Here is a 25,319-nt window from a genome sequence, read left to right on the forward strand (position 1 = left end):
AAACGCGAAGGTAGCCAAAGCCTTTCTGCTTCTGGACAGATTTAAACCATTTTGAACCTCATCTCCAATCTCAGAGCGAGCCCGCATGCTTCAGCCAGTGCATGTGTCTAAGACTTCTGGGCCATATGGCCTTCTGTATTGTATAACATGTCTGTCTTAACTTCATCATGTTCTCTTCAAGGCAATGTCAATGGTAAAGACTACCCTCTAATCCAATCAGGATGAAAGGAACATTCCAGTATCTGCTATTCACATACAGCCTCTTCCCCCTCCCCCAGTCCTTGTATATTTGTGCAGGTGCACAAATCTTGAGATTGGGGTTCAGAGGAATCCCATTCACAACCTCCTTCAACAATACTGGTGTTGGACATCTCCACTGAAGGGTGGGATACTCATCTGGGTCACTTGGAAACTTGGCGTTTGTTGATTCCACAGGAATCCTCTTTTCTAAAATGCACTACAGTTCAGAACAGTTTGTATAACCTACAGATTCAAGGGCATCTTTTAGTAGATCCTGATGGACAAAGTCACTGCCATATATTATATTTGCAGGAATGGTGGAGCTGAGTCAACCCTTCTGCACCAAGAAGCCATTAGGTTCTGAACATGGTGCATACAACATCAGGTGAAATAATTTTCACGTAACTGCTGAGAACAACCTACTAGTCTATGTACAAGCAGATTGTACAGAGTTCACTATGAATGGTCCTTAAGGGATTTCATCCTCTCATTTCTGTTTCTTAGGTGGAGATCCCCTCATATAGACCTTTTTGCAGCCAGTAAAAACAGTAAGTGCAAATTATTTTTGCTCCAAGGAAGACAATCTAAGTACAACTTAAATATATCTTCTTCCTACAGTGATTTGGGAACCTGTTAAATGCATTTTCTCCTGAATCCTCATATACAGGTTGATTTGGAAAATCAGGAAAGAGACACAGTGATCATTATGGCTCCATTTTGGGTGAGACATTGCTGATTTTCTGGTTTGTTAGACCTGGTATTCGCTAGTCCCTTTTCCTTACTTGTTCTAGATCTCCTGTTGTGAAACAAAGATCGGATTCTTCACCCCAGTCCTGAAGTCTAGATCCACAAAGGGACTGACTTAGGCACTGCAGTGCCTAACTTTCAGATACATTGCCACCCAGTGGAATCCGTAATCATGAGTTAGGCACCAAAGTTCTGTATGCAATGCGTAGAGAAAGTGGTGCCTAATAAAGGGATCCACAGACACCAGTATGTTGAGTGGGGAGCTGTAAAGTCCCTAATTCTGGGGAGGAAAAAAGTGCCTGGGATTCATACATGTAAACCCTCTACTGCAGTGAAGTACCTTAGCTATTTTTTCTGCAAATAGTGCTGGAGGAAGAGGTGATGCCCCTTGTTAGGGTATTGAAAACTGTATTAAAATTAGTAATTACCACTTTAATTTGTAAGGCATTTCCTGATTCTGCTGGCAGGCTCGGAAACTCTGTAGGGAAGCATGTGATTTCGTCTTCAGCAGTCTGCAAACAGCCAGCCTAGAACAAGGTGGGTTGAGTTGTGCCACTCTGCCTTAAGAAGCAGCCTGCTTTGTGTGTCTGTCTTTTTGTTCTTGTCTGTTAGGATTCTGGATTCTAGCAAATAAAGCCATATTACATTGCATCCTTCTAGAACAAGAATTTTATGTTTTTATGCAACTTCTCTTTAAAAAGTAAAAATAAAATGGCTGCATATGGCAATATGGACAGTGTTCAAGTTAATGAAAAAGAGGAAGATTTTGCAGCATATACTCAGACTTGAGTAGTAGTTTTATGCAAATGCTATAGAAGATACTGATAATGGACTGTTTTCCTAACATTGGTGGGAGAAAACATTTAAGTGCTTACAGACTTTTGCTTTCCACAAGAATCTGGTGAGCTGACATATAAGGACAATAGAGATTCTAAAGAAACTTGTGCCGTCCACATTTTTTTAACAGAATGATGTGAGCTTCTAAGAAACTAAATAAAAGGAGAAAGTACCTGAGTTTTTGGGAAGCCTGAAAAAACTGTCCATTTGTTGTTTTGGTAACTTTCTAAAAGAGGCGTTCAGTGATCAAATTGTTCTTGGTATAAAACACCCAGAATTAAGAGAGGATGAATGTTGTATATAAAAAAGGAACTGTTGCTAGAATAGGGGTGGGCAAACTACGGCCCAGGGGCCGCATCCGGCCCTTCAGCTGTTTTAATCCGGGCCTCGAGATCCCACTGGGTAGTGGGGTCTGGGGCTTGCCCTGCTCCAGCCAGGGAGCAGGGTCAGGGACTTGCCCCACTCTTTGCGTGCCATAGCTCAATGTGGCTCCCAGAAGCAGCGGCATGCCTCTGCCCCAAGCATCGCCACCACAGCTCCCATGGCCTCAGTTCCCAGCCAATGCGAGCTGTGGGGGCGGTGCCTGAGGACGGGGAAGTGTGCAAAGCCGCCTGGTTGTGACGCTGCATAGGAGCCAGAGGGGGGACATGCCGCTGCTTCCAGAAGCTGCTTGAGGTAAGAGCTGCCCAGAGCCTGCGCCCCAACTCTCTGTCCCAGCCCAGAGCACCCTTCTGAACCCCCAATCCCTCATACCCAGTTCCACGCCAGAGCCTGCACCTCCAGCCGGAGTTCTCACCCTTCCTCCGCACCCCAACCTCCTGCCCCAGCCTGGGACCCCCTCCCACACCCTGAACTCCTCATTTCTGGCCCCACCCCAGAGCCCACACCCCCAGCCAGAGCCCTCATCCTCTCCCGCACCCCAACCCCCTATTTTGTGAGCACTCATGGCCTGCCAAACAATTTCCATACCCAGATGTGGCCCTCGGGCCAAAAAGTTTGCCCACCCCTGTGCTAGAAGGAGCTATAGAGACTGCTTTGTTTGAATCCACAAAGACAAATAACTCAAAAATTTGAAAATAGACTGGATCCATCATGCCATGCTTGGAAGAATGGTTTCAGCAGGTGGTGGAAAAGATGACAACACAGTTTGGCATCGATCACAGGCTTGCAGCAAAATTGAGGAAGCCTTGTTTCTGCTGTTTAGGGACATCACACCAGCAGGAGCAGTGTTTCTTTAATAAGCTGCAATGTAAGAAGTGCAGTAAAAGGGGACATGCCACCTGGGCTTGCCACAGTGCACCTCTGCACACCAAAGGGTATGCTGAAAGGAAGCCTTGCCTACAAGTATGAATCACTGAACTAGTTTTGTGACTGTGGAGGAGTCAGGCTTGGAAGCAGTTTTCCCCAGGATGAAAAGAGGTGTGAGATGTCATTTCACAGAACTGAACAGACATCCTATCCCTTATACTATGTTAATGTAAAGGTAAATGATATGATATTGAAATAGATATAGGAGCAGCAAAGTCCATGATTTCTGAAGTGGTGTACAAAAATATTTCCTGGGGCAAGATTAAGAGAATCCAATGTGCTTTTACAGAATTACAATAAAGGGCAGAGAGGAATATTAGGTAGTCCCCCTGTCACTGTAATTTAAAGGTATTTATTCACTATTAGAGTTAATTGTAACTAAAGGAAATGCCCCACTCACACCTCCTCCAACTGATGGGCAGAAACAGCTAGACAAGCTTAACTTGGATTGAATTGTAGTATACCACGTGCTAGACAGAATGGAGGAAATGAAAGAAAAATACAAGACTCTATTTTAATACAGACATGGGTTTGGTAAAAGACATTACAGCGAGGCTCGTTGTGTTTGAAAAGGCCATTCCTAAAGGCTAGACCTGTGTCATGTGCTCTGCAAGTCTGTAGAAAAGCAACTGAAGGAATTGCAAAAGCAGGGTGTAATTTCAGCCATGGATTTTAGTGACTGGGTTGCACCAGTTGTGTGTATCCCAAAGGCTGATGTTAGCATAAGAATTTGTTGGCACTGTAAAGTCACCATAAACTCGTGTCTGGAAGTGAACTGATATCCAGTTCCTAAACCACAAAATTTATTTGCAAAACTGGCAGAAGGAATGAAGTTTACCAAACTTGACTTGTCCTATGATATTGGTGCAAATGGCACTGGAACCAGATTAAAAAAAATTGTTCTGACGGAATACTAGTTAGTTTTGCAAAATTACCATATGGGGTAGCCAGTACCTCTGTTCTGTTTAAAGGAATAATGGATCCGGCACAACAGGGCGAGGACAGAGAAATATATAAAACTTAGAGGAGATTCTAAAGAGATTGCAAAAATATATATTTTAAATTAACAAAGATAAGCCTTCCCCCAGGCTTTTCTGGTCAGAGACGACCAAGACATGAGCTTCTTTTAAGCAATAAAGGCACATATCCCCTCTAACTGGAGCATCTGCCCATCTTTTCCTAGCTGAGTCTGTCATGCCCATGAGTATAGACTTAGAAGATTCCTCGTGGACCAAACAGTTAGGCCCCAGACCAATCCTGGCCCATCAGACTCTCCGTTCTGTTGGAAGGAAGCACAGAAAACCACCTATTTGAGCATGATGGTGTCTGGTTTTAGGTATGATAGAAGCAGAGCTAAGGACTCTTCCAAACAAAGGCATGAGGAAGGTAAGAGCAAACACTCACAAGAAACATGAGAAATCCTCCTCCAAGTCCTCGTCCAAGAAGAGTTCCTACTCTCTGACTCCTAAGTGGGTGAGGCTCCAGGCCCTGATAAAGAAGTGTCAGGAGCTCACTAGGGACACGGTACCAGTTTCCCAGCAGTGAAAGGCAAGAACTTCCTGAAACCCACCCTAGCCAAAGGAACGGGACTACTCCCAGTACCAGTAAGGCAGCGGATGCTTCCTAAGCAATTGGTACCAGTGTGGAATAAGGAGGAGTCATCGGTATTGAAGACCATGGCAAAGCTGGTACTGCCATGCATGTTCTGTGTCAGCCGGCAAGGTGGGGTATGATTCCCCCTCTCTCTGTGCAGAGGCTGTCAAGCTTTGGCATTGGTGCATACACAGTCATCACAGCAGCTTACCTTCCAGGAGTTCAGATTGTGACTGTGAACACTCAGTAGGAACTTCTCACAAGAACACAACTGGGAGATAGATTTAATCATACTTTACCACATATTCCGGCATTGAGGCACCCCTCAAGTAGACCTGTTTGCCAAGGTGACAAACAAGAAGTGTACCCAGTTCTGCTCCACAGGCAGGCTGGGTCACCGATCCTTGGGGGATACCTTTCACCTTCAGTGGTTTTTGGATCTACTGTACACAGTACAGTAGAAGTGCCAGGCAGCCGGGGCAGGGGAAGCCATGGTGGCCCGCTCATGCTCCCCGGCAGGAGTGCCGGGGCTGGCAATGGACAAGGGGGACTGCAGGCAGAAGGGGTGGGGAGGGGCCTCCACTTGCTCTGACCCATGGCCCCACAAACCCCTAATCCACCTCTGACTGTACAGGTTCCCTCTGACTCCTCAAATATCCAAAGTTCTACTCAAAAAAGGACAAAGCCAGAGTTGTTGTTATAATTCGTACTTGGCACAGAGAAACATAGTTCCATATGGGATATACTGACCTTTCACTCACTGATTACTCTCCAGGCCTCTCCTCATCTCCTCTCCCGGGGAGGCGGGAAGATCCTTCATCCCAATCTCGCAGTTCTTTGCCTCAAATATGTCTAGTTGATGGTTCACAGGATTAGAAATTACTGGTTCAGAGGAAGTAAAAAGAGTGCTATTACACAGCAGAAAACAATGTGCGCTTACTTACAAAAATGGACAAGCTTTGCCTACTGATGTGACCTCAAACGTTTCACAAACAACCTCATGGCTGTCTGATATATTGGATTACATCCTAGAAGTACAAAACTTGGGGCAGCTGTTGAGCTCCATTAGAGTCCACCTGGTAGCCATCTTGGCTTTCTATTCTCAGACAGAATGTGTGGCAAAGGGCCGACGTTATTGTGGTGGGTCAGGGTGCTGCCCTGGCCCCTGTTCTTGGGGTCCGCTAGTTCACTGGAGAGGGGGGAAAGAGAGGGGAGAAAGGGAGTGGGCAAGGGACCCAGGTCCACCCCCATCTCTGGTCCCAGCCCCTTCAGCTTCATAGGCCTCTTTCCCCTTGGGCAGGGTTTCTCTTGGTCCTCTGTACTGGGGGAGTCACTCTGCCCTGCTTGGGTAGGGTCTCTTCCCCTGATACTCTGATTCTCTGGTTAACACAAATATGCCTCCAAACTACAGTCAGTTCTCCTTCCCTCCACCTGTCTGACTGAAGCAGTGGTTTTTATTAGGTCTCAGATGGCGCCTTAATTGGCTCTAGTGCGCTAATTAACCCATAGTAACTCTCCGTAGTCCACAGAGAATAAGGCTCTGATTATCCTGGGGCTTATATACCTCCCATCTAGCACTCTCCTGCTGCCCTCTGGCCCTGCTGTATCACAAAGGTTATTCCGTATTCGCCCACCCAACAACGAGGTTCTTCAAGGGGCTCTGAAATCTTTCCACCAGTCAGATGTTGTCCTTTGGTTTGGCACCTCACTCTGGTTCTTAAATTACTTACAAGATCACGGTCTGAACTGTTGGCTACCTGCTCACTCCTCCATTTATCAACGAAAAGTGTTTCTAGTAACCATCATGTTGGCTTGGCGAGTTGGGTAAATAGTAGCTCTTATGGCAATCTCCCTTTCAGAGTATTTTTCAAAGACAAGGTCACGTTACAAACATACCCCCAGGTTTTACCAAAATATCTTCTGAGTTCCATATTAACTAACCCATTCACCTCCAAATCTTTCCACCCTAAACTTCACCTAGGCAAAGAAAAGGCACTGTTACATACACTTGATGTCAGGAGAGCCATGGCCTTCTAGCTTGACAAGATAAACCTTTCAGGCAGACTTTCAAATTATTTGTCTTGATTAAAGACAGGTCAAAAGGGTCTGCAATCTCTAAACAAAAGCTTTCCAAGTGGATATCCAACTGCATTAGTTGTTGCTACCAATCTTGTAATCTCGAAGAACCCTCAAACATGTGAATTCACTCTACCAGGTCTATTTCCAACTCTAAAGCCTTTCTAAAAATCTTCCCATCACTGAAATATGTAGAGGTGCGACTTGACGCTCTCTATACATATGTTTGCTGAGCTCTTTGCAATAACTCATGACTCTGCTTCTGATGCTGCATTTGTCTCAGCTATACTTTCCTCAGTATTGGACTTATCTCTGAAGCCCCCTTCTCCCTCAGGGGAACTACTCAGTAGGACCTAGAGTGTCGATAGGGACACTACTCGAAGAAAAAAAAAAAATGGTTACCCTGTCCAGTAACTGTGGTGCTTTGAGATGTGTTCACCTATGGATGCTGTATCACTTGACCTCCTTCCCCTCTGCTTTGGAGTTCTCTGCTGTGGAGCTTTGCAGTAAAGAAGGAATTGAGAGCAGTTTGCCTGGGCAGTGCTATATAACAACAGCAAAGAACGTGAGACTGAGTAACATGCAGGGGCGTGCTGAACTGACATTGCTATGAAAAGTCTTCCATCAAGGGCTCAGGGGATGCAAGACATCTAAAGTGAAGCACCCATAGGGACACTCGTCTCAAAGAACCATGCTTACTAATGCATCCGATGAAGTGAGCTGTAGCTCACGAAAGCTTATGCTCAAATAAATTTGTTAGTCTCTAAGGTGCCACAAGTATTCCTTTTCTTTTTGCACAGGGTGAGTAACCATTTCTTTTTTTTTTTTTTTTTTGTAAGCATAGTGGAAAGAGTTTTGTAGGATAAACACTTCTGTAAGAGCATTCATAGTACTTTGTCTGTTAATGAAATATCAAATTCATCTTGATCTCTTACTTCACCACCCAACAATGACCACAGCAACACAGTCATTTAGAGTTCAGAGAGAAATCTGCTTATATTTATGAATGTAATTTTAATTGGGGGAGAAAGGGGAGTTAGTGACGGATTATGAGGCAAGTTTACAGATAACTCTCATGGGTATTAGTGGGAGTTAAGAATGTAAGTACCCGTATGCATGGAGATAAGTCTTCTGAATCTTTATTTTTTTAAGCTAGTCTTCTCTAATCTATTCTTTATATTTTTGCATGAGTATTAAATATTACTGAACATTTGGGTAAATGTATGGCTGTGCTTGCTGACAATTGATTTATAAGCACATTAGCTGATTATATGGTTCATTTTCAAGGCTTACTACAAGAAATTTAATTCTGAGTCTCAATGAATGTTGAAGATTTACTCTGTATAGTATGTTAGTAAAGATATCTCTGTTTAATGGTCACAAAAATGCTGTGGCTTAAAGGATTTGATAGGCTATAAGGAAGTGACTTTTCCAAATCCCATTACTTAAAATGCAAGTAGGTAGGAAACTTGATTCTTCATTAGAGAGAAAAAATTGTTTTTACTCTTGTATTGAGTTTATATGACTGACACATCTGCCTAAATGTGGACACTAACATTTTGCTGAAATATTTTAAGGTGTATAACATGTTTTTGTTACATGTGATTTTTTTTTAAATAAAAGCTTTTTTCTGGATAGTGAAGTAGATTACAGCATTGCAGAAAATTTGAAAATAATGTTTGATCACGGTCTCTGTTTTCAGTGCATCATCTTCCTTTCATGTTACTTGTTTTAAAGTGTGACCCTTGTTATCAAGACTGTGCATTATTTTTGAATCACATTTTAATAATGTTAGATCTGATGATGGTGTTCATGAAACAAAATCACTTCTTTGGTTTTAAGAAAATCATACAGGATTGATGCAGGGAGGATTAATTAAAATAACTGATTTTAAATCATTTAAATTAGCCACCAGGAAACCTTGATTTAAATTATTTATTTTAATTTTGTTTTGCCTTTCTACTTTTTAGTTATTTTCGTAAAGAAAGGTTGATTCTCATTGATTGGTAATCATTAAAACATGCTGGTTTGTAACTAAATATAGTGTTTATATTCGATTTCATACTTTTGGTAACTTGGAAGATATGCTGTTTTTATACAGATTTATTTAAGTAATTATGTAGCTTAACATACATTTATTCAGATTCTTAATTTTGAAATTTTTATTGTGTTATAAAATGGTGAATGATGCATTTTTTTATTTATTTACCGGAGAATTAATATTTTTACTCATGATTTTTGTCAGGCTGCATTTGGATGGTAATTAAAATTCAATTAAAATTGCACAAAACCAGCATTTTATTTTTTTATTAGTTAAAAGTGCCTTAAATTTGAGGAATATATAAGAAAAAAAGTTAATAAAAACATATTTTGCACTTAATATTATCTAATTTATTAAACCAAGGAAATATCTGTAGTTAGTGAATTTAACTGATTGTTTCTGGTTACCATGTCCTTTAAGATTAATATTTGGAAACATATGCAAGCTGTAAGTTGTTGATCTTTTTGTACTTTTATTGCTTATTTTGTTTTTATATAAACATCAACAAAAATTAATTAAAAAATTAAATGTAGATGATCTCATCCTCTCACACCTTGGTTTTTATTTAGAGATGAAAGAGGAAAAGAAGCTTTCATGCTTTCTCAACTCCTAATTGGTTTAACTTAGAATGAACTACTCACTGAACTGAGCCTGCAGAAGAGAGTACTACTTACAAAAGCTGGTTTATCACTTCAACAGTGTGGTTTCAGGTGCTTAGCCAGTGACTTTCTCCAGTTTAATAGTTTGACTTTTTTAAAAATTCTGGCAGAAAACACGTACTGCTTGTATATTTTTTTATTTGATTTTATTAGATTAGAGTAAGCTTAGGCCTTACAGTAGGTTGTCATAATTTCACATTTAATTTTAAATGAGTTTTTTAAAAAAAGTATTGATTTAGGGTGAGGGTTAAGATACAAGCCAGAAAAGGAAAGAACAGATTAAAGAAATTTTGGTAAATTAGATATGTTCAGGTTGGCAGGGCATGATGAAATTCATCATGGTGTACTTAAGGAACCAGCTGAAGCAATCTCTGAACTGTTAGCGGTTATCTTTGAGAACTCATGGAGGACAGGTGATGCCCCAGATGACTGTAGAAGGGCAAACATTGTACTCTATATTTAAAAAGGGGAACAAAAGAGGAACAAGGGGAACAAAAAGGGAATGATAGACCAGTAGGCCTAATTTAGACACCTGGCAAGATACTTGAACAAATTATTAAACAATCCATTGGTAGGCACCTATAGGATAGTAGGGTCATAAGGAATGTCAAGGATTTGTCAGGAACAAATAATGCCAAACCAAACTAATTGCCTTCCTTGACAGGGTTACGGGCTTGGTGTGTAGGGATTTTAGTAAGGCTTTTGGCACAGTCCCACATGACATTCTCTTATGCAAACTAGAGAAATGTGGTCCAGATGAAATTGCTATAACGTGGGTGCAGAACTGATTGAAAGATTGGTACAAAAGAATAGGTATCAATGGTTCATTGTCAAACTAGGAGAGTGTAACGGTACAATCGGGACTTTGACTCCTGTTTTTTCTCTATGCCTGTACATCTTCCATTCACTCCTTAGGGCTAGGAACTCTCATAATTATTCCCTGCACAATCCCACAGAACTGTCTGCACTTGTGGCTTTTCCTGGTGTATGTGCTCCTTCACTTAGAATGACATTTTACTAACTGTCTGTAATGTAATCAGTTTGGGGTAGGGCAGTGGTGCAGAGTCCTAGAAGAACTTCCTGATGACCACAAGCCCAGTCACAGAGCTCTGTGTCTGTCCAAGATCTTCATGTCCTTAAGCTCAAAGCAGCTTGTAAAGAAGCTCCAGCAGTAAGTTTGACTCTTACAGTTTTATTACAATAAAGTTCTCTTCATGTTCTCAAATTAGTGTTTCTGTACCTGTACGTTGCTCTCAAATCTCTCTTACCTTGAGAGTGCAACATCTAGGACTCCGCAGGTAGTCGCATGAGTTGTTTCTGTTAATCTCCTTTGCCCAGGACAGTCTCTTAACATCCCCCTTCCTCCTTAGCGAGCTTCTTTCCTTCCTTTAAAAAAAAAAAACGCAAAGAAACAAAACTGTTTCCCCTTAGCTCAGTTTTCAGTGGTGAATCTGAATTCATTTTAACAGCAAAATATTAATAAATCAATTATTTTCCCCTCTCCTGGTCTGGCCCCTCTATTACTGGAATGGCCTAGTTTATCTTGTTTAGCACTTACCAGCAGTACTCTGGGTTATGCAACAGAGTGGTCTAGCATACCGCTACCCTATTAGTGTCTGTCACGGGGCACACCACTCACTGCTGGACTGTCATCTCCTCCTAGTACACTGGGAATTAGCTCTAGGCCAGTGCCCCACCGTGTCTGCAGTTTGCACATCGTCATTCCATCTACCTGCAGCTTCTCCCGCAGCCTCAGGAACCATAGCGTCCTCTTCATGGCTTGGCCCTCTGGCCGTGTCACTCTCCATTTTTCCCCCCTTCCAGGGGAGGTTTAGACCTCAATAGCCGAGGCAGTCCTCCCACTCAGTGTCACTTGCCCAGTGGCTGGTAGGGGAACCTGGGTCCACCCTCTACTCTGGGTTCCAGCCCAGGGACCCTTAGCTGAACAGTCTGTGCCTTCTCTCTCTCTGTCCTCACTGCTCTGTCCCTGGGCTGCTTCCTACTACTGGTTCCCCTTTTCTTCCTAGGTCTACCAGTTCCCAAAAGCTTCCTCCCTCTTCCCAGGGAATGACTGCAGTCTCCACTTCACTCCTCCCTTTTTCTTGGGGGTATTTGCCTTTTCCCAGCAACTCCTTCTGCTTTCATCTCCTGGGCTGTATAGGCCCCATCTATTCCTTTCCAGCTGAGCCTCCTTAATCAGCTGCCTAATGGGTTAATTGACCTATCTGGCCTGCATTAGACCCTGCAGGGTGAGTGTGGGTTAGTCACCCCATCACACTGTCATTCATTCAGTACCTTGACTGTAATCCAGTAGTAAAGATCAGGACTGGGGGGAAGAAATAGGGATGTTTGTCTTTCCCCCTCCCCCATATGGCATAGTATGATAGTTTGTGAAACCGGGCTGATCAACGTTCAGTGCAATTTGAAGTAAGAAATGAGACCTAGCCTCCAGGCTCCTGCCCATCTCTTCCGGTCTTTCTTTTATGCTAGCTGAAAGACAGTCCCTTATACTTATGTTCTGAGTTGGCAGCCATTTTGTAGAAATAACTGCCTTACCCTTAACTCCAAAAGCTTGAGATAATTATCCCACAAAAGGATGTGAAGATCAGAAATAGAAAGTTTGGGAGCAGCACCCACTGGCCCTGCCTCAGGACAGGGAAAAGATCAGTGGAAATAACTTGAATAATCTAAGTCCACTTTCAGAAATCTCCTCCTCGTAAGATATGTGGGTCTGGCGCTTGAATCCAAGCTGTACCTCTTAAATGGAGAATCCTAGGTGTAGGTGATCTAACTAAACAGGAAAAAATGTTTAAACATGTTTCTTGTCCGTTCTTTCCTTTATATCTAGTATAACTTGATTTTTGGCATCAACATCTCAAACATATAAGGTGACTTTGTCTGTTCAGGATTCCTTAAGACAATAAAATAAACACTTTTCTTTCTCCTTCTGGACTACTCCCACTCTAGGCAGGTGGATTCCAGATACTATTCTACATTTCACCAGTCTATCCCCTGTGCCATTGAACTTTAAATTAAAAAATTCAAAGGCCAAGTTTGAAAAATATACTCGCCTGGGGTGAACTGGAAAGAAAAATTAATCCGAGGGAAGAGACAGACAGAATTGAAGAAAAGTACTGAGTAAAGAAAGGTTTCAGAGTAGCAGCCGTGTTAGTCTGTATTCGCAAAAAGAAAAGGAGTACTTGTGGCACCTTAGAGACTAACAAATTTATTTGAGCATAAGCTTTTGTGAGCTACAGCTCACCTCATTGGATGCATTCAGTGGATCCGATGAAGTGAGCTGTAGCTCATGAAAGCTTATGTTCAAATAAATTTCAGTCTCTAAGGTGCCACAAGTACTCCTTTTTTTTTTTTGAGTAAAGAAAGACAGCTGAACAAAAACTATGATAATTTTTGTATTGTATTACTTTATAGCAAGTTAGGGAGAAAAACATTAAAAAAACCTCCTGCCTTTTGTTTGCTAAGAAAATATCAGGAGCTGTGATTCTGTGGGATCGTTTGGGTGTGGATAGACATAGTCATGAATGGCAAGTGGGCAGAGGGGGCCCACTGTTCCTATCTATGGTGAAGGAACTATTTTTTTTTGAGTTTAGTTTTTGTTGATTCTGGTCTTATCAATATTTTATATATTCTTGGTTTTCATACGAATTAACTTGGGCACACACAAAGTGTATGAGGTAGTGGTTTATAAGGTTTGATGCACACATCGGTATTCTAACTATCAGTAACTTAGCCCACTAAATCCAGAATAAACTTTTTTCAAGTAAAGAAAGAGGGAGACTAGGAAAACACCCCCCCCACCCCGCCGAACAAATAAATGAACAAAAAAGGGCGAGATGTAGTAAGTTTTAAAATTTATTATTTTATAGAAAACTGGGTGCCCATTGTTTATAAAAACATGATTTATTTGAGAAGGTTTTCTTTGTATATCTTCTGGTCTAAGGCATTCTGATAGCATGGTGATGAAGGCAGTATTAAGGAGGATCAGTAGTAATTCCATAGTTAAGGTTGAATTCTATATTGCACTTAAAGCTAGGGTTCAACCACTGATTGTTATCACTATTATTTATATAGTGTATCTATCCCAGATTTTCAGCATATAATTTCACAGAGAAGCTTGAATTTTCTGGTAGCTTTCAAGTAAAATCTGTTTAGTAAATTTCAAAGTTTAAGTAGTGTCTCTGTGGGTGCTCCACTTCAGGTGCACATGCACCCTTGAGCCTTTGATTGGAGATTTTTGATAGCAGTGCCCAGTCAGCCCATATGTGCTCTATACATTCGTGTGGCCTGTACCGAGGCTGGGTAGATCTGCACAGATGAACCATCCTCAGTTCCTTCTCAACCGCCTTTGGCCTGAGACAGAGCATTGAGCATGCCTGCTTCGACTGAGTGCCTTATTGTTGTTAGATAGATAGTATATAGCTGTAGGTAGTTCCTTTTGGGATTCTTATCTTTTCTCTTTTACGTGTTCCTGTTTGCCAGGTCATTTTGGACTTTTATTTTCTGGGATCACCAGGCTTTAAATGACAGGTTTCAGAGTAGCAGCCATGTTAGTTTGTATCCGCAAAAAGAACAGGAGTACTTGTGGCACCTTAGAGACTAACAAATTTATTAGAGCATAAGCTTTCGTGGGCTACAGCCCACTTCATCGGATGCACAGAAGGGAACATATAGTAAGAAGAGAGAGATATATATCTATCAGCTTCCACCTTGTGTGTGTGTGTGTATAGTTTATAAACAACTATAAAAATTTTTTGTCTTACTATATGTTTCATTCTGTGCATCCAATGAAGTAGGGTGTAGCCCACAAAAGCTTATGCTCAGATACATTTGTTAGTCTGTAAGGTGCCACAAGTACTCCTTTTCTTTTTGCGGCTACAGACTAACACGACTGCTACTCTGAAACCCATTTTTACTGAATTATAGATGAGACCTCTTAGTTTCCAGTGAGCTAGAGTCTGCATCATTTACTGGGACTCTGCACCTCTTGGTACCAAGATCTTTTGGGTCACCGACTACTAATTTTTAATTGAGACTCTTTACTTCTCTGACTTTCGCCATCCAGGGAGAGTAATTATCATGTCCATTAGATTAATATGTGCAAGAGTACTCTGATTCTGAATCTCAGCTCTTTGTTCTAGTGTATCCTGTTTGTTGGAGGAGACATTCCTCTTCTCCACATACAGAGAGAAGGGAGGATAAACTACCTCCATCTTCGACCAGCTGGGATGACCAACGGTGGCTACCTTCTCCTATGCCTCAGTGGACTTATTAGGGTCCATAGGCCCTATATCATCATTAATTTTTAAGGGCCCCAAGTCTGTCTTGCAGGGAGCATAGACAGTCTTGTTCTCCCATGCCTCTCTCCTTCCTCAGCAACCAGAACCAATAAAGGATATTTTGAAGAGAAAGAGGGAAGGGCTCACATGCAAGTAACAACTCACACGAATATTTTCTCATCTCTAGAAGAGGCTGCAATGTCCTCACCACCTTCCTTCATGGGTTGCTTTCAGCAGTTCTAAGAGGTGAATTGCAGATATGCTTCAGATTCCTCTTAAGGAAGTACAGGACTGCCATCATAAATTCCTGGAGTTCTTACATGCCTTAGTGTCAACGTGTGTGACACTTTGGTTTAATGAGGCTCTTCTAGAGCTAGCCAAGGTGATCTGGGAAGTTCCTGGCACAACACCCCCAACATGCAAATATGCCCACAAAAATGTGTCCTAGCCAAGGATTTGGGATTTTTATTCTCACATTCAACACTGAATTCCTTGGTTGTGGATGCAGTTAATGAATGCAGAAGGCAGCACAACAGGGCCTAGAAGTGTCTTGATCATTTCAGTCACAAAAGCTATTGGTCTGCAACATTACAGTTCAGGATAACGAATCATTAGGTGTCCATGTCAAAATATGATGACCTCAATTGTACCAAATTTAACACCTTTATTGAATATTTGCTGCAGGAGCACAGTGAACAGTTTAAGGCCATCATATATGAAGGTCAGCTCTTGGCAAAGACCTCTTTACAGATATCCTTAGATGCAGCTGATACTACAATCCAGTCCATATCCACCATGATTATGATGTGGTGAGCATCTTGCTTCCAGCTGTCTGTCTTCCCTATGGAGGTAAAATCTACTATAAAGGACCTTCTTTTTGATGGTCACAAGTTATTTTTGGACTCCGTGTATGATTCCCTTCACAAGTTAAAGGATTTGACAACAACACTTAAATTCCTAGGGATCTATACACCTGTGAATAAAAGAAAATTTAGCAAGTCTCAAATATCACAGAGATCTCCACTAGCACACTTCTCTACTTTCTGTAGACCACCTAAACCTCCAGCCAAGAGACCAAGATATTCCAAAAAGAGGCTAGCTACTGCCACAGCTGCTTCATTTCAGCCATCCACATCATCTCAGCACCACTTGATCCACAGGTTACTATAGCATCCTTTTCCTCGCCTCCTTTTGATACTACCTCCCCAATTCCAACCTGCCTGGGAGACCATAACATCCAACAGGTGGGTTTTGGAGGTCATAATGTCCGGTTACTCCATCCATTTCATTTCCATCCCACCCATCTGGCCTATCCCTATTTAGGAAACCATTTCATGATCAGTTGGTGAGAGAGAAGGTCACCTGAGTTCTATGCTTAGAAACTACAGAAACAATTCCAGTTCAGCACATTGGGAAAGGATTTTATTCTCTGTACTTTCTGGTTTCCAAAACGAACGGGGGATGGAGGCCAGTATTAGATCTCAGATACTTGAACAACTATGTGAAACAGCAGAAATTCAGGAAGGTGACCCTTGCAGCTGTAATTCCTTTCCTATATTCAGGGGATTGGTTTGCAACTCTTGACCTTTAAGATGTCAATTTTCATGTCATGATTCATCCCTCTCACAAGAGGTTTCTTTGTTTCAGAGTCAACCACAACCTATACAGCATATTCCCTTTCAGCCCCTTCTCAGCCTCAAGAGTATTCTCAAAGATCATGGTGGTCTTAGTCGCTCACCCATATCATCTGAAGATATGTCTGTGACTGGTTAGACTCCTCCTTCTGGGGTGCCACCTGATGTACTGGGGTTTCACTGAGCCTCTCCTGCTCCACCAGCCTGGATTCCCTCTCCCTGTTAGCTGAATTAGACTCTCCAGCCTCTTGCAGCCTGCACGCGCGCACACACTGCCACATCCAGCTGCAGAGACAGACTGAAGTCAGCTCTCTGTGAGAGGATTCACTCCTTTTATGGAATAAACCCGAAATAATACAGTCTTGTTCAATATAGAAAGATCTGCACAGCACAAACTCATAAAAATTCGCCCTTTCCCTCAATATGAAGAGAGATGCACAACTTCTTGCCCCCCCCAGTTAGAAATTGCACAAACTGAGTTTAATAAAAACCAAAACAAATCTATTAACTACAAAAGGCAGATTTTAAGTGATTATAAGAGATAGCAAATGGAACAAAGCAAATAAAACAAAACACGCAGACTAAACTTAATACACTAAAGAAACTGGCTACAAATAGTAATTTCTCACCCTAAGTGTTGTTTCAGGCAGATTGCAAAGATTCTTGAAAGCCAGCTTCACTGGCCTGCAGCCTGAAGCTTCAGGTATTATTATTCACAGGCTAGACACCTCAGCTCTTCTCCCCACCAGTTCAGTTCTTGTTTCCAGGTGTTTCCCAGTGTTTTTTTGGGTAGGGAGGTAGAGGAGAACCACGATGATGTCACTCCCCTGTCTTATATAGCTTTTGTGTATGGTGGGAACCCTTTGTCTTGCAGTGGAAAAACATGGGCATTCCAAGGTGGGGGTACAGTAGCAGGTGACTCAGTCACTTGTCCCTGCAGCCATTTCTCACAGGCTGTTTGGAGAGTACAAAGGAAGACTAAGCTCTTTCACAGTCCATTGTCTTTGCTGATGGGCCATCAGCCCTGTCTGGCTCTTTAGTTGTTGTACCTGAAGGGCTAGTTGTGGATGTCACCCAAGTAGTACATTTGAAATACAGATACATGGTCAATATTTCTAGCTTCAGATATAAAAATGATACATGCATACAAATTGGATAAACACATTCAGTAGATCATAACCTTCTCAATTATACCTCTTATGACCCCTGTTGCATAAAACATATCTTAGTCATGCCATATTCATATCATAACAAATTTCTATGAAGAATATGGGGTGTAAGTCACAACGTCTTCCTGTCTTCTACATCTTCCCTAACTCAATGATTAGTTGCCTAGATGTAGATCTTATCAAGAGGCATTGTCAGCAGTACAAGCAAAAGGATTGCCACTCCACAGTTTAGGCCTCCAATACAATCTTGAGAAGTCCACTTTGATGACAGTACAGTGAATGGAGTTCATAGGAGCTTCTCTGGATGTAGTGACACCTAGGGCTTACCTACCTGTGGTCAGATTTTTCCACCTAAAGACTTTCATCTTTAGGATGACTGAGGATTCAGCTCAGTCTTCAAACCTCAGCAAGAAATTCTCGCTAGCTATTAGAGCACATGGCAGTTTGTGTTCTTTGTAACTCAGCACGCCAGGTTACATCTCTGATGCATCCAGAATGGCTCAGGACATTCTATATACTGAACAAGCACTATCTGGACAAACAGGTGTCTGCTCTTTGCTATGTTCTGCAATCAATCATCTGGTGGAAGGACCCAGAGATCTGTGTAGGAGTCCCATTTACTCAAGATCTACCTTCCATCACCATGACATCAGACGCATCCCTCTTGGGATGGGAGGTACATCTGGGGTGTCACACAATCCTGAGCGAATTGTCATCCCATTAGTGACTCCTTCACATCAGCCTTCTAGAGTAAAGAACAGACAGTAATGCTTGAATTGACTTCCTCTGATCAGAGCCAAATTGAACAAGATGATGACAAACAATATGACCTACATGTTTTACATCAGTCACCAGGACAGGGTATGTTCCCCCTCACTTTGTGTCGAAATAATAAAACTCTGGAATTGGTGGATAGCCACTGAGGTCATCTCAGCTTCTTATCTCCTGATATACAGAATACCACAATTAATGACCTCAGAAGGCAGTTCTTCAAAATGACAAATGGGAGCTGGACTCAAGTCCTCAACAGCCTATTCATATTCCTAACTTGGAGGTGGACCTCTTTGCAACGATTGCCAACAAAAAATGCAAGAAATTTTGTTCCAGAGGGGGTTTAGATCCTCATTCACTACGCAAAGGGCCTCTTCTATGCATACCCACGAACAATATTGCTCTGGAGAGTTTTATCTGCTGCTGAGACTTCCAGTCAGTCACCATCTGTTGTCTCAGGATGCTGGTTGGTTACTGCATCTTGGATTGCAAGTTCTGCAACTTCAGACCTGGCTCCTTCATGATTCTTGGGGGTAGAGACTTCCTGTTCAACAGAGGGTACAGTAGGGAATGTTAAATAATAGTTATAATAGAATCATAGAATATCAGAGTTGGAAGGGACCTCAGGAGGTCATCTGGTCCAACCCCCTGCTCAAAGCAGGACCAATCCCCAACTAAATCATCCCAGCTAGGGCTTTGTCAAGCTTGACCTTAAAAACCTCAAAGGAAGGAGATTCCACCACCTCCCTAGGTAACGCATTCCAGTGCTTCACCACCCCTCCTAGTGAAAAAGATTTTCCTAATATCCAACCTAAACCTCCCCCACTGCAACTTGAGACCATTACTCCTTGTTCCGTCATCTGGTACCACTGAGAACAGTTTAGATCCATCCTCTTTGGAACCCCCTTTCAGGTAGTTGAAAGCAGCTATCAAATCCCCCCTCATTCTTCTCTTCTGCAGACTAAACAATCCCAGTTCCCTCAGCTTCTCCTCATAAATCATGTGTTCCAGTCCCCTAATCATTTTTGTTGCCCTCCGCTGGACTTTTTCCAATTTTTCCACATCCTTCTTGTAGTGTGTGGCCCAAAACTGGACACAGTACTCCAGATGAGGCCTCACCAATGTCGAATAGAGGGGAACGATCACATCCCTTGATCTGCTGGCAATGCCACTACTTATACAGCCCAAAATGCCATTGGCCTTCTTGGCAACAAGGGCACACTGTTGACTCTTATCCAGCTTCTCGTCCACTGTAACCCCTAGGTCCTTTTCTGCAGAACTGCTGCCTTGCCATTCGGTCCCTAGTCTGTAGCGGTGCCTGGGATTTTTCCATCTTAAATGCAGGACTCTACACTTGTCCTTGTTGAACCTCATAAGATTTATTTTGGCCCAATCTTCTAATTTGTCCAGATCCTTCTGTATCCTATCCCTACCCTCCAGCGTATCTACCTCTCCTCACAGTTTAGTGTAATCTGAAAACTTGCTGAGGGTGCAGTCCATGCCCTCCTCCAGATCATTAATGAAGATATTGAACAAAACTGGCCTGAGGACCGACCCTTGGGGACTCCACTTGATACTGGCTGCCAACTAGACATGGAGCCATTGATCACTACCTGTTGAGCCTGACGATCTAGCCAGCTTTCTATCCACCTTATAGTTCATTCATCCAGCCCATACTTCCTTAACTTGCTGGTAAGAATACTGTGGGAGACCATATAAAAAGCTTAGCTAAAGTCAAGGGGTAACCCGTCCACTTCTTTCCCCTCATCCACAGAGCCAGTTATCTTGTTATAGAAGGCAGTTAGACTAGTCAGGCTCTTGGTGAATCCATGCTGATTGTTCCTGATCCCTTTCATCTCCTCTAAGTGCTTCAGAATTGATTCCTTGAGGACCTGATCCATGATTTTTCCAGGGACTGAGGTGAGACTGACTGGCCTGTAGTTCCCAGGATCCTCCTTCTTCCCTTTTTTAAAGATGGGCACTACATTAGCCTTTTTCCAGTCGTCCGGGACCTCCCCTGATCGCCATGAGTTTTCAAAGATCATGGCCAATGGCTCTGCAATCATATCTGCCAACTCCTTTAGCACACTCAGATGCAGCGCATCCAGCTCCATGGACTTGTGCTTGTCCAGCTTTTCTAAATAGTCCGGAACCACTTCTTTCTCCCCATGCTATGCTGCCCAGTGCAGTAGTCTGGGAGCTGACCTTGTTCGTGAAGACAAAGGCAAAAAAAGCATTGAGTACGTTAGCTTTTTCCACATCCTATGTCACTAGGTTGCCTCCCTCATTCAGTAAGGTGCCCACACTTTCCTTGACTTTCTTCTTGTTGCTAACATACCTGAGGGAAACCCTTCTTGTTACTCTTAACATCTCTTGCTACCTGCAACTCCAGGTGTGATTTGGCCTCCCTGATTTCACTCCTGCATGCCTGAGCAATATTTTTGTACTCCTCCCTGGTCATTTGTCCAGTCTTGCACTTCTGTAAGCTTCTTTTTTGTATTTAAAATCAGCAAGGATTTCACTGTTAAGCCAAGCTGGTCACTTGCCATATTTACTATTCTTTCTACACATCGTGATGGTTTGTTCCTGTAACCTCCATAAGGATTCTTTAAAGTACAGCCAGTTCTCCTGGACTCTTTTCCCCCTTATGCTTTTCTCCCAGAGGATCCTGCCAATCAGTTCCCTGAGGGAGTCAAAGTCTGCTTTTCTGAAGTCCAGGGTCCATATTCTGTTGCTCTCCTTTCTTCCCTGTGTCAGGATCCTGAACTCGACCATCTCATGGTCACTGCCTCCCCAGTTCCCATCCACTTTTGCTTCCCCTACTTATTCTTCCCAGTTTGTGAGCAGCAGGTCAAGAAGAGCTTTGCCCCTAGTTGGTTCCTCCAGCACTTGCACCAGGAAATTGTCCCCTACACTTTCCAAAAACTTCCTGGATTGTCTGTGCACTGCTGTATTGCTCTCCCAGGAGATATCAGGGTGATTAAAGTCTCCCATGAGAACCAGGGCCTGCGATCTAGTAAATTCCGTGAGTTGCCGGAAGAAAGCCTCGTCCACCTCATCCTCCTGGTCTGGTGGTCTATAGCAGACTCCCACCACGGCATCACCCTTGTTGCTCACACTTCTAAACTTAATTAAGAGACTCTTAGGTCTTTCTGCAGTTTCATACTTGAGCTCTGAGCAGTCATACTCAGGGCAGAAAAGGTGGGGGAGTAGCACTGTATGTAAGGGAGCAGTATGACTGCTCAGAGCTCCGGTACGAAACTGCAGAAAAACCTGAGTGTCTCTGGATTAAGTTTAGAAGTGTGTGCAACAAGAGTGATGTAGTGGTGGGAGTCTGCTATAGACCACCGGACCAGGGGGATGAGGTGGATGAGGCTTTCTTCCGGCAGCTCACGGAAGCTACTAGATCGCATGCCCTGATTCTCATGGGTGACTTTAATTTTCCTGATATCTGCTGGGAGAGCAATACAGCGGTGCATAGACAATCCAGGAAGTTTTTGGAAAGCGTAGGGGACAATTTCCTGGCACAAGTGCTAGAGGAGCCAACTAGGGGGGGTGCTTTTCTTGACCTGCTGCTCACAAACCGGGTAGAATTAGTGGGGGAAGCAAAAGTGGATGGGAATCTGGGAGGCAGTGACCATGAGTTGGTTGAGTTCAGGATCCTGACGCAGGGAACAAAGGTAAGCAGCAGGATACGGACCCTGGACTTCAGGAAAGCAGACTTTGACTCCCTCAGGGAACGGATGGCCAGGATCCCCTGGGGGACTAACTTGAAGGGGAAAGGAGTCCAGGAGAGCTGGCTGTATTTCAAGGAATCCCTGTTGAGGTTACAGGGACAAACCATCCCGATGAGTCGAAAGAAAAGTAAATATGGCAGGCGACCAGCTTGGCTTAATGGTGAAATCCTAGCGGATCTTAAACATAAAAAAGAAGCTTACAAGAAGTGGAAGGTTGGACATATGACCAGGGAAGAGTATAAAAATATTGCTCGGGCATGTAGGAATGTTATCAGGAGGGCCAAATCGCACCTGGAGCTGCAGCTAGCCAGAGATGTCAAGAGTAACAAGAAGGGTTTCTTCAGGTATGTTGGCAACAAGAAGAAAGCCAAGGAATGTGTGGGCCCCTTACTGAATGAGGGAGGCAACCTAGTGACAGAGGATGTGGAAAAAGCTAATGTACTCAATGCTTTTTTTGCCTCTGTTTTCACTAACAAGGTCAGCTCCCAGACTGCTGCGCTGGGCATCACAAAATGCGGAAGAGATGGCCAGCCCTCTGTGGAGATAGAGGCGGTTAGGGACTATTTAGAAAAACTGGACGTGCACAAGTCCATGGGGCCGGACGAGTTGCATCCGAGAGTGCTGAAGGAATTGGCGGCTGTGATTGCAGAGCCACTGGCCATTATCTTTGAAAACTCGTGGCGAACCGGGGAAGTCCCGGATGACTGGAAAAAGGCTAATGTAGTGCCAATCTTTAAAAAAGGGAAGAAGGAAGATCCTGGGAACTACAGGCCAGTCAGCCTCACCTCAGTCCCTGGAAAAATCATGGAGCAGGTCCTCAAAGAATCAATCCTGAAGCACTTGCATGAGAGGAAAGTGATCAGGAACAGCCAGCATGGATTCACCAAGGGAAGGTCATGCCTGACTAATCTAATCGCCTTTTATGATGAGATTACTGGTTCTGTGGATGAAGGAAAAGCAGTGGATGTATTGTTTCTTGACTTTAGCAAAGCTTTTGACACGGTCTCCCATAGTATTCTTGTCAGCAAGTTAAGGAAGTATGGGCTGGATGAATGCACTATAAGGTGGGTAGAAAGCTGGCTAAATTGTCGGGCTCAACGGGTAGTGATCAATGGCTCCATGTCTAGTTGGCAGCCGGTATCAAGTGGAGTGCCCCAAGGGTCGGTCCTGGGGCCGGTTTTATTCAATATCTTCATAAATGATCTGGAGGATGGTGTGGATTGCACTCTCAGCAAATTTGCGGATGATACTAAACTGGGAGGAGTGGTAGATACGCTGGGGGGGAGGGATAGGATACAGAAGGACCTAGACCAATTGGAAGATTGGGCCAAAAGGAATCTGATGAGGTTCAATAAGGATAAGTGCAGGGTCCTGCACTTAGGACGGAAGAACCCAATGCACAGCTACAGACTAGGGACCGAATGGCTAGGCAGCAGTTCTGCAGTAAAGGACCTAGGGGTGACAGTGGACGAGAAGCTGGATATGAGTCAGCAGTGTGCCCTTGTTGCCAAGAAGGCCAATGGCATTTTGGGATGTATAAGTAGGGGCATAGCGAGCAGATCGAGGGACGTGATCGTTCCCCTCTATTCAACATTGGTGAGGCCTCATCTGGAGTACTGTGTCCAGTTTTGGGCCCCACACTACAAGAAGGATGTGGATAAATTGGAGAGAGTCCAGCGAAGGGCAACAAAAATGATTAGGGGACTGGAACACATGAGTTATGAGGAGAGGCTGAGGGAGCTGGGATTGTTTAGCCTGCAGAAGAGAAGAATGAGGGGGGATTTGATAGCTGCTTTCAACTACCTGAAAGGGGGTTCCAAAGAGGATGGCTCTAGACTCTTCTCAATGGTAGCAGATGACAGAACGAGGAGTAATGGTCTCAAGTTGCAGTGGGGGAGGTTTAGATTGGATATTAGGAAAAACTTTTTCACTAAGAGGGTGGTGAAACACTGGAATGCGTTACCTAGGGAGGTGGTAGAATCTCCTTCCTTAGAGGTTTTTAAGGTCAGGCTTGACAAAGCCCTGGCTGGGATGATTTAACTGGGAATTGGTCCTGCTTTGAGCAGGGGGTTGGACTAGATGACCTTCTGGGGTCCCTTCCAACCCTGATATTCTATGATTCTATGATTCTACTGCTCCCTTACATACAATGCATCTCCTCCACCTTTTCTGCCCTGCTTGTCCTTCCTGAACAGTTTATATCCATCCATGACAGTACTCCAGTCATGTGAGTTATCCCACCAAGTCTCTGTTGTTCCAGTCACATCATAATTCCTTGACTATGCCAGGCCTTCCAGTTCTCCCTGCTTGTTTCCCAGGCTTCTTGCATTTGTGTGTAGGCACTTAAGATAACTCACTGATCATCCCACTTTCTCAGTATGAGGCAGGAGCCCTCCCCTCTTGCTCTCTCCTGCTTGTGCTTCCTCCCAGTATCCCACTTCCCCACTTACCTCAGGGCTTTGGTCTCCTTCCCCTCGTGAACCTAGTTTCAAGCCCTCCTCACTAGGTTAGCCAGCCTGCTTGCGAAGATGCTCTTCCTTCTCTTCGTTAGGTGGAGCCCGTCTCTGCCTATCACTTCTCCTTCTTGGAACACCATCCATTGGTCAAAGAATTCAAAGCCTTCTCTCCGACACCACCTGCGTAGCCAGCTTCTGGCAAACAGAGGCTAGGGACGCAATCCTGGCTAATAGCCATTGATGGACCTATCTTCCCTGAATTTATCTAGTTCTTTTTTGAACCCTGTTATAGTCTTGGCCTTCGCAATATCTTCTGGCAAAGATTTCCACAGGTTGATTGTGCGTTGTGTGAAGAAATACTTCCTTCTGTTTGTTTTAAACCTGCTGCTCCACCCAGAGGCTCTTAAGATGGATTTTTGGGTATATTATTTCTTTTATGACAGTCAACATTCAACCTTCTCCTATACCAGTGATCCCGCAAATTTTTGAGGGTCATGCGCCCCCCCCTCCCTGGAGCCAGGGATGGGAACAGGGCCATGGCTGGGTGGGGGGCACAGACAGGTGTGAGGGCGCCAGGACCAGGAGCGGGGATGGAGATGGAGCCAAGACTGGAGGTGGGAACAGAGCAGCAGCTGGGCCTGCAGCCAGGTGTGGCTCCACTTCTGGCTCCACCCTCAGCCTAGGTCAGGGGATGGAGCTGTGAGGCTGAGCTGGGATAGGAGCCATTGCAAGGCTGGGGACAGGGCCAGGCACG

The 25,319-nt window shown here is 43.6% G+C and overlaps 1 protein-coding gene across 5 annotated transcripts in view; it reads left to right on the forward strand.

Annotated features, from left to right (window-relative positions):
* The window catches only part of FUT8 (fucosyltransferase 8), a 291,145-nt gene that overhangs the window by 73,736 nt on the left and 192,090 nt on the right, over positions 1-25,319 (forward strand). Inside the window, exons 2-3 of one of the 5 annotated variants that reach the window (XM_073348344.2) lie at positions 745-961; positions 1,432-1,524. The exons of 3 other annotated variants lie outside the window; for them this stretch is intronic. The gene's annotated coding sequence lies outside the window, so the exon portion shown is untranslated. The remainder of the gene's footprint in view (positions 1-744; positions 962-1,431; positions 1,525-25,319) is intronic. One more of the 5 variants, XM_073348345.2, reaches the window with a different exon arrangement.

This window comes from Lepidochelys kempii, chromosome 6 (assembly GCF_965140285.1).
Source record: "Lepidochelys kempii isolate rLepKem1 chromosome 6, rLepKem1.hap1, whole genome shotgun sequence".
Taxonomy (NCBI): Eukaryota; Metazoa; Chordata; order Testudines; family Cheloniidae; genus Lepidochelys; species Lepidochelys kempii.